This window comes from Akebia trifoliata, chromosome 16 (assembly GCF_017979445.1).
Source record: "Akebia trifoliata isolate Shusen 1 chromosome 16, ASM1797944v1, whole genome shotgun sequence".
NCBI lineage: Eukaryota > Viridiplantae > Streptophyta > Magnoliopsida > Ranunculales > Lardizabalaceae > Akebia > Akebia trifoliata.
The window spans coordinates 13,317,321-13,327,144 of record NC_141390.1 but is presented as its reverse complement, the minus strand read 5'-3'; the positions used below and the strand labels follow the sequence as shown (position 1 = coordinate 13,327,144).

The window sequence follows — 9,824 nt, the reverse complement described above, 5'->3', positions numbered from 1 at the left end:
GGACAATTCTCTCCTTTCATAAGGGCAAGGACAATTTTAATCCCATACTTATAGAACATGAAAGTGTTGCTCTTGCCTCTATGGGTAAAATCTACATCATAGTGCCAAGGTCTACCAAGTAGCACATGGCAGTCATCCATATCAACTATATCACAAGTACTTGTATCCTTGTAAATTTTCCAATTGAAAATGGAATTTAACATCTTTTAGTTACCAAGCCCAACCTTGAAAAATAAGAAACACAGACTAGGAGAAGACCCAATCAATGCTTATCGAGGAAGTGAAGGAAAATAAGATATCTCTAGCACAATAACAATGAATGAGAAATGTAGTCTACCAACTCCCCACTAGCTTTTCATAGTGGACAATAGTTAACAAATTTAAAAATAAAAAAATAAAACTAACCATGAGGTTCTGTAACATCAGAATCTTATCTAAAGGGGGAAGTCTAGATGAAAAAAGAAACCTTGGATGGAACAATCGAACCCTATATGATTGCAACGAGAAATGATGAACAAGTGAAAATCGTAAGAAAGTACTAGTTATATAGTTTCAAAACATTAATCTAGTTAACTCAGCTTCTTGTGGTGTTCCCTTTATACCACATTGCCAGTCCAAGCTAGGATAAATGAGGGTTGTGTCAAGTTGGCAGTGCGTGTAAAAATCTGCCATGCCCTAACATTCATATCACATCTCTCAAAATTAAGAAATAATTGTACAAATATGCCATGCAACAAGTTTTTCAGGATTGGGTGTCTAATGCCTTGTTTTCATTATAATAATTGAAGAGGCTCTCAAAACAAGCTGAGTTGGACCAATCTTGATCGGGGCATGTGAAATAGAGTTGAGCTCAAGCTAAGCTCAACTTAATCAATAAAACATCAATCATCCATCACACAAACACACACACACACAAAATCATGAAATGTTTTACTAATTTCAAGATCCGGATTGGTACCATGGTCACAGTACCATTGAAACGATCTAGATGCCACCCCATTCATGTGAAAAGAGGCCAAGAGCACAATCCTTGTTGCTGGTCGTACGATGATTGCAAAAAAAATTGCTCAACTTATAAAAAGAAATTCCAATGGAATGTATCCATCAAAATGCATAAAATCAAATATAATGTATATTATATTTTCTTTATACTTTTATCAAATTGAATGGGATCAGATTTGGAGCTGGAATAGCATATGTTATTTTGGGTCTGATAAATTTCTTATCAGATTAATACCAATTTAGTACCAACCAAATACGAACTTGATCCATTGAAAATCCTAGGGACAATGTGATAGGTAAGGACTAAAGAAGAATACTTTCTGGATCGTAATTAATTTTTGGAGGCAATGACTTCACTAATTGAAGTGGTAGAGAGATGGAAAATGATTTGTCGCAAAAGCAAACAGATTGAATGTCAAATCCAGCAAGTTATTTTTTATTATTTTGAATTAGACATGTTTTAATCCTTCATTATCTTTAAAAAAAAACTCACCCATTTAAATTGCAAATTTTGTCACTTTTATTCCCAAAATGAAATTTTATAACCCTTTAAAATTCAAATGTCGTAGTACATAGCTCTGATATCAATTACATGAATGTCCAACACGAGCCAGTTTTCAGATTCCACACAGCTGGGAGCAAGAACTTCCTACCATTCACCCATGATCATTGAAGCACTCACCAGTACTTGGAGTCATATGAACCTTACCAGCATACCTTGGAAATGCACCACTATCGAATATCCCTGGACAAGCAGACACGGCCTCAGCCAGATCAATCTCGTACCCTTGGAAGAACCCTGTATTATAAGGGTTCATCACAGTTCCAGCCAAGGCTGTAGCCAAGCCAATCACCATTACATCGGCACCAACATTCCTATTCGGTGGTTGAAATGTTAGTGACTGAGGCCCATAATCAGCTTTATGAAACAACCATGCACACATGCTAGGACACTTGGTCTCTAGGTTCCCCACAACCATGTATAAACTACGAAACGGACCCTCACCCACTATGCCATGGCTCGAGCACCAACCCATACATATGCCATCAACTGACACGTCCCTAGCCGTAAATATCATTGCTATCGTCGATGACACGCCCCCAGTAGCTTTTGCTACAAGAGTAGGGAAGAAGTATTGGGTCAAAAAATTTCCTACCAAATATAATTTGTCTGTTTTCTGCCTCACGATACATACCCGTATCCCCGGACTCCTTCTTTAGGTACTCCCATGGATTACGGATTGGTATTGCTTCACAATACTCTACCAAGTTGAAACCTGTGGATCCCTGATAGTGTTGTGATTTGCGTTAATCAAACGAATGAAATCACCGATGACCATTTTTCGAGCATATGGAAAATAAGGTGAAAAATCAATTTCCATGGAAAATGACATTTTTCAAGTGTTTGATTGCACATGGAAATGGAAATTCATTTTTCACCCCAATCAAAAAGTCCACCAAAACATAAATTTCACTTTTCCACCCATATGGGGTGGGAAAGTGAAATCCACCCATATTTTTCATCCCCAATTTTTCCCCACTCATATCTTCTTCTTTCTACCACCACCACCACCATTACACTAACCTCATTGTCAACGTCATCACCATCCCCGTCGTCATCGTCGCCGTTTCCGTCTCTATCATCACCATCTTCGGCCACCTTCTCTATCTCTTTTTCTCCTTCTTCTTCATTTCTCACCTCCTCCAACACCACTACCACGTTTTCCCCCCATCTTCCTCATCATCTTCTTCTTCACTTACCTCCACCGTCGCCACTATCACCATCACGTTCTCCCTTCTTCTTCCTCACTTACCTTTACTGCCACCATCGTCGTCGTCGCCGCCACCACAGCCACCACCACCGTCTCCGTCGTTGTCACCGCTGCCGCATCCTCCCCCCTCTTTCTTCCTCCTCATCTTCTTTTCTTCTTTTTTCTCATATTTTTTTCATGGTTTTATCCAAGTTAAAATCAAACAATGGAATTTGATTTTCCAACTTTACCTATTTTCCACCACTATTTTTCCATGGAAAGTCACTCTTTCCATGCAATCAAACATACCCTAAGAAGAAAATAATAATGGGGATTGGGGGTAATTTTAGGGGGGGTGTTTTGATTTAAAGATACCCCTCCATATTTTGATCAATAATGACTTAAACGCCATTTTCTTAAACCTATGAAAAAACCTTTAATCATCTTTCAACCTTCTTAAGATTCTTCTTCAACCTTCAAACCTAAAAAAAACAAGATATAATTTTAGAGAAGGAAAAGAATATATATTTTGGTGGAAAAATGGAGGATTTCTACAAAACATTTAAGACTATAGGTTGAAAAGAAAATTGAATAAATTAAAAATGATCAATTAGAAGGATTAAAAATTTGAAAATGAAATATTTTTTAAAATTTTCTTCCACCTTCAACCTTAAGAATGCTGAACAACTAAAGAGCAAATCAAGAAGCGGTGCAGTGGCCAAGGCATCCCTCTATCAAATGATAGGGCTTGAGTTTAAGCACTCTCGTTGCCCACCTATAGGGACTTATCCCTACTTACCTAATATGTTTAGTTCATGATTTTAAAACTCATTTTGACATCTCGTCTCGTCCATGAACAAGATCGACTCGTCTCGAATGAGATATATAATTTATTTGAGTCGTCTCAGTTGATATTTCAAAAAATGCCTTAGAATTAGAACTCATGTCTTTGAGATGACTTATCAACTCGTCTCGTTGGTGAATGATACCAAGACAACACAAATAAGTCGTCTTAGTCTCAGACAAGATTTTAAACCATGGTGTGATTTGTGAGAGTATTGCATGTACTCGAGAGATTTGGGTGAGATATGGTGTTCTAAGAGGCCAATTGCCTCGCCCCTACTAATCGGGCCTACGAATCTAGAACCTTTGTCATAAATAAATATAAAAAAAAAAAAAAATCAAAACAAAACACTAATGAATTTTTCAAAAAGGAGAAGGTTGACTTTTTTTTAAGATAAAAACTCAAGGATTTTTTGTTTACGTTAAAAGAAGAGATTGAACATGCTTGATAAACGCATTTAACTCAAGGATTGACTTTTTTTTTAATAGGTTAAGCTTTATAAACGCATTTAAGTCACTTTTGTATTAGTCTTTTAATATGTTTAAGCTTGATATTAACAACTTGATAAGGGAGTTTAAGTTATTTCATATTAGTCTCAAGAACAAAATTATGTCAACGGGAGCATGTTTTCACATGTAAAACATAGAGATATCTCTGACTGTAGGCATAGGTTTAAATCACTCTTATTATATGGTAACCCTCATTTTTTGTTTAAAAAAATAAGGATACACCCTAATTTTCCAACTTGATAACCTACCCCCCTTGACTTCGGTCTAGTAGACCAATCTAGTTATGACTCTGATGAGTCAATTCTGCTAGGTCATTATGATGCAACATTTTAACATCAAAGTTATACTTTGAGGATCTCGTAAAAAACTTTACCCAATAGAATTCCATCAAGTGGCAAAAAAAAAAAAAAAAGGATGGAGTTTTAAAGTATGCGTGGTACAAACAATCGTGCTATTCACTCTCTCCAAGTCAGCCATCCACATAGGAGAAAAATCATTTTCAACTTTCAAAGAATATTAGGGTATCCTTGCTTTTCAGACTAATGTCAAACACCCCTTGACCACGATCTTCTTAGATAGATTATGTAAAATGATTGAAAATACTCCCACCTTCAACTTCTTGCAATTGCTTTCCCCAAAAATCCTTCGTTAGGGAGGAGCTAGGATTTTGCTCATGTGGGGGCAATCAAAAGTAGACAAAAAATTGTGGGGCCAACTAAGACAGGAAAAAAATAATTTAGAGACAATAGTAACAAATATTTTTTATCTGTCATTAATATCTGTCGCAATAACTCATTAATACATAGTCTTCAAAATTTCTTGTGGAGGCAAGTGCCCCTACAACCACGCCCCTATCCTTCATCCTTCAACCCCACAACCCCCACTGTAAATCCACCCTTATCCTTCATTTTTCCATATTTGGTTTTGCATTATAAGAAAATATCCCAAGTGTAACTATGATTGTACTAGTCTTTGGACTTAAGTATTTTGTAGAATGAGAATCTTGGATGTAACATATGTCACTAATTTGATTAGGACGAAGTTATCCTCCCATAAAGATGAAGTTTTTATCTAAATGAATAGTTTTTTTTTTTTTTTTTTTTTTAAATAAATCAAATATTTATGTAGGAAAAAAAGAAAATACAAAAGTTGCCAAATAAATTGAAACGTTTTATCCTCATAGAGATCAAAGGTTGAAGTCGATGTTTTGGCCAGATGATGAAAATGGAGAGTATTTTGGTCATTTTAACTTGGTCTCACATAAAAGACTAGAGTCAAGGGTATGGCACCATTTTGACATGCAATTGCATGGGTATCTCAAATATTCACTAAAAAACTAGAGGGTTTTTTCTAAATTACCATGTAACTTTCCCCATTGTATGAATATGATAGTAAGGCAGCTGAGCCGGACAGCCTCCACTCTTTCCAGTTTTTTAAGACTGAACTGTTTACTGTCTGAATCAGAAACCCTAAACCCTAAACTCTGTAAACAGAACCCTAGAGAAGAAGAAGAAGAAGCCCTAATAAAAGATACGCAGATCTCCAAATATCAGGAACCCTCAGAAAACTTAAGACCAGAGAGAGAAATTCCAGCCCATCGCGGACCACGTTAATTCCCTGCATCACCTTCTAGACCCAATTAACTTCCCCTTTCGTTGGTCTTGGCGTGACGTGTCAATCAAGGTTCAGAACATGCGTCACCAGTACCTTGGTGTCAAACGGAAGATTAGGGTTTCAGATGATGAGTTCAACTGGACGGACGGTCGGTCAGGATCATTGGACCAATTTCTTCAAGTATAAGGAGGTGTTTGGAGATGTGGATCTCGAGGTTGGAACCTCGACGAAGCGAGGGGGAGTGATGGAAGAAGATGGGTGTTGTGTTTTTGGTGTTTGTAGTAATGGGAATGATGGTCGGGGAGAGGAGGAGAAGGTTCGAATTCGATCGAGTGATGAAGAGGAGAATTTGGGGTCGATTACTGTGAAAAGATTGAAGAAAGATGGTGGGTTTAGGGTTTATGGGATCACAGATTTTGGAGTTGAGAGAATTGTTGGGTACGAGAGAAGAGCAACGAAGAGAGAGGGAGATTTGTAGAGAAGAGGAGAGAGAGAAGAGCAACGAAGAGAGAGGGAGATTTGTAGAGAAGAGGAGACGATGAGTTGAGAGGAGAGGAATCTAGAGAGGGAGAATGGGAAGGAAGAGCGATGGAGGGAGAGAGAGGAGAGGTTAGAGGTTCGGGAATTTGAATGGGAGGAGAGGCAGAGAGTATGGACGAGGAGAGAATTTGAGTGGAGATTTCGATTCGAGAGAGAATTTAATGAAGATCTACGGTTGTGGTTGATGAAGATTGTTATGTGCCTAGAAATTTATTATCTTGTATCAAGATTTGATGCATCTTGATGTATTTTATTTTAATTGTTTTAGAATTTCAATTAGTTAAGGAGTCTTAGGTAACGGGTAAGGGTAGTTACGAATTGTGTAGGAGTTATGGAGTTATGGTTATAGGGTAGTTACTTGAATGAATAGGAGAGTGGGTAGTTTGGATAAGTGGATAGTTAATGTAGTATTTCTTTGTATTTAAATTCATTATTAGACTAATGAAAATATGCAGAGAAATTAATATTGAGATCCTATTGGATTTTGGAGATTCACCATCTCGAATTGGTGGCCTAGGAGGTCCGATCTCCCTCGAACGAGATCAATCTCAATCTTTTCTTCTTTTTTATTATTTTTGTGATCCGATTTAAGTGGGTACGTAACATTGGCATCAGAGTGATAGATTCTGGAATGGCGGAAGGAACACAAAATGCCAAACTCGATGAGATGATGGATTTCTTGAAGGAAACCATAGAGATCATGGGAAGATGCTTAATGAGCTAGTGATGAAGGTTTCAAGTTTGGACACCAAAATTGAGCACCTCTCTAAAGAAAAAGGCAAGGAGATAGGGGAGAGTTCCAGTAAGACAATCAACAGACTTGATGAACCTTATCAATTTGATATTGACAAGGGAATTCAAACTCGGATAGTACGACTGGAATTTCCAAGGTTTACTAGGGTGGATCCAAATGGTTGGCTTTATAGGGCAGAGCAATTCTTCTTACACCAGCAGACACCCTTCACACAAAGGCTACTTATAGCCTCCTTTCACATGGAAGGGAAGGTACTCCAATGGTTTCGTTGGATGGAACGGTCAGGAGCGATTTCAAATTGGGAATCATTTGCTTCTGCTTTGCAACTTAGATTCAGCTCTTCACCATACGAGGATCCAACGGCTCTGTTGTCTAAACTGCAACAAACGTTTTCGGTGGAGCAATATCAAACTCAGTTTGAAGAGTTAGCAAACAGAACTGAAGGTCTTAATGAGTCCTTCATGGTGAGTTGTTTTGTGGGAGGATTGAAGGAAGAAATTCGTTTGAGTGTTCAGATGTTGAAACCAATAACACTCACTGATGCAATCGGCCTCGCTTGCATGCAAGAAGAAAAAATATTGGTTCGAAAGCGGATGAACGACCCTAAAAATGACACTAACACAATCGTTCATTCAGGAAAATCATTATCAGTTGCTTTTAAACGACTCTCACCTGTAGAGATGAAAGAGCGTAGAGATCGTGGGTTATGTTATAATTGCCATGGGAAATTCTCCCAAGGTCATAAATGTAAAGTTCAGTAGTTTTTCCTTTTAGAGGGGAATTGGCCAAAAGAAATTGATGAAATTGGTGAGCGAGATGATGGAAAGGAAATTGAAGATGAAGGGGGAAGGAATACTTTCTAGATTGAAACCTTTAGGACAAGGTTTTTTTTACAAGGGGTAGAGAATGTTATGTGCCTAGAAATTTATTATCTTGTATCAAGATTTGATGCATCTTGATGTATTTTATTTTAATTGTTTTAGAATTTCAATTAGTTAAGGAGTCTTAGGTAATGGGTAAGGGTAGTTACGAATTGTGTAGGAGTTATGGAGTTATGGTTATGGGGTAGTTACTTGAATGAATAGGAGAGTGGGTAGTTTGGATAAGTGGGTAGTTAATGTAGTATTTCTTTGTATTTAAATTCATTATTAGACTAATGAAAATATGCAGAGAAATTAATATTAAGATCCTATTGGATTTTGGAGATTCACTATCTCGAATTGGTGGCCTAGGAGGTTCGATCTCCCTCGAACGAGATCAATCTCAAGCTTTTTCTTCTTTTTTATTATTTTTGTGATCCGATTTAAGTGGGTACGTAACAAAGATGGAACAGAAGAGAGAAGAGGAGGAGATGGCGTGGAGAGAGAGAATGGTGGAAATGCAGATTGAGCATGAGAAACAAATGATGCAGATGCAAGCAGATGCGTCACAGGACCAAATGCAGGTTCTTGGGGTATTGGATCGGCTTATGTGTCAATTCTTTGGATCGGGAAATGATGGATTGGGTGGTGGACTTGGTGCTTTGCCACCGCAGGTTTTGCATTACAACATCCCAATGGTTTGGTGGGTGATGACAGCAAACCCGGCACCAACTCAGATTCGCATTTCATGTAATGTAGAGACTGTAAGTAGAAATTTATTGAGTTGTAATCTGTTTTTGATTATTATTATTATTATTGTTTTTATGAAATTTGTGAGGTTGTGTTAAATTGAGTGAATAATTTTTATTGTTATTAATTAATGGATTTAAAGTGGAAATATGTAGGTGACATTTGTATTCTTGTGTTATTTATATAGGATATTGTTTTATTTCCAAGTCTCGACCTTTTTATTTATTTATTGGATATTCTTGACAGAATGATTAAGATCCTTGCCTTTTAGGATGATCAAAGAAGTTCTCTTGATCAACGAATTAATTGAACATGTGGGGAGTGGATGTTACCAAAAATTAGTTTTCAATTACATAATCTTAAAACTAAAATGTATCGAAAAAAAAGTAGACATTTGAAGGTTCCAACTTGCTAAGTTTGTGAGTGTTGATACAGACATGCATGGGTTCAAACCCACTTTCACCTTTGAGTTGTTGATCTCATTGAATACAAGCTTACCCCATAGCAAAACCATACATGGGTATATTTATAAAGCAGATTTTTTTGTTTTTTATTTTATTTTATATAACAAGGGTATCCGGACCCATAGACCTCCGACTAGTAGGGGCGAGGAAATTGTCTCTTGGAGCATCATATCTCCCCCCAAATCCCCCCAGGTACATGCTATACCCCACCAACCACACATACCAGGTAAGACGGGGGCAGAATTTTGAGCACCAATATTTCATGGAATGAGGACAACAGATGTGAGGATGTTGAGATAGAACTTAGACGAAGGAGTGTTGGTTGAGATGGTTTGGGAATTGAGAACATATAACAAAGACCAGGGATAGCTCAGCCGCTCAAGTGAGCATGTGCACTTTGTTGTTAGTTGAACGTTCTAAATTGCAACAGGGAGGTGGAAAAAGGTGGATTGAGGTAGGAAGAAAAGATCTAGAATCAAATGATTTGATAAAAGATAGAGTTGAGAGGCAAAAATATCGTTCAAGGTTAGTTCTTGACTTCCTTGGTTTCAAATGGAACTAGTTCTGTGCTTTGGTTGTTGGACAAAGAGAAAGGCCTTTTCTGAAATTTTTTTTTTTTTTTTTTTTTTTGCTCCTTTGAAAACCTGTTTCAAAAAAGAAATAGTTGAACTAGTTTTAGGGCCAAAAATCTTATATGTGAGTTTAGAAATTTGCACCCCAAAAAGTTGCCAAATGA

General features: G+C 37.3%; 1 pseudogene; it reads right to left on the bottom strand.

Moving 5' to 3' along the window:
* Positions 1-1,574: 1,574 nt before the first annotated feature.
* On the bottom strand, positions 1,575-2,919 carry LOC147382601 (protein EXORDIUM-like 2; annotated as a pseudogene).
* Between the last annotated feature and the right edge of the window lie 6,905 nt (positions 2,920-9,824).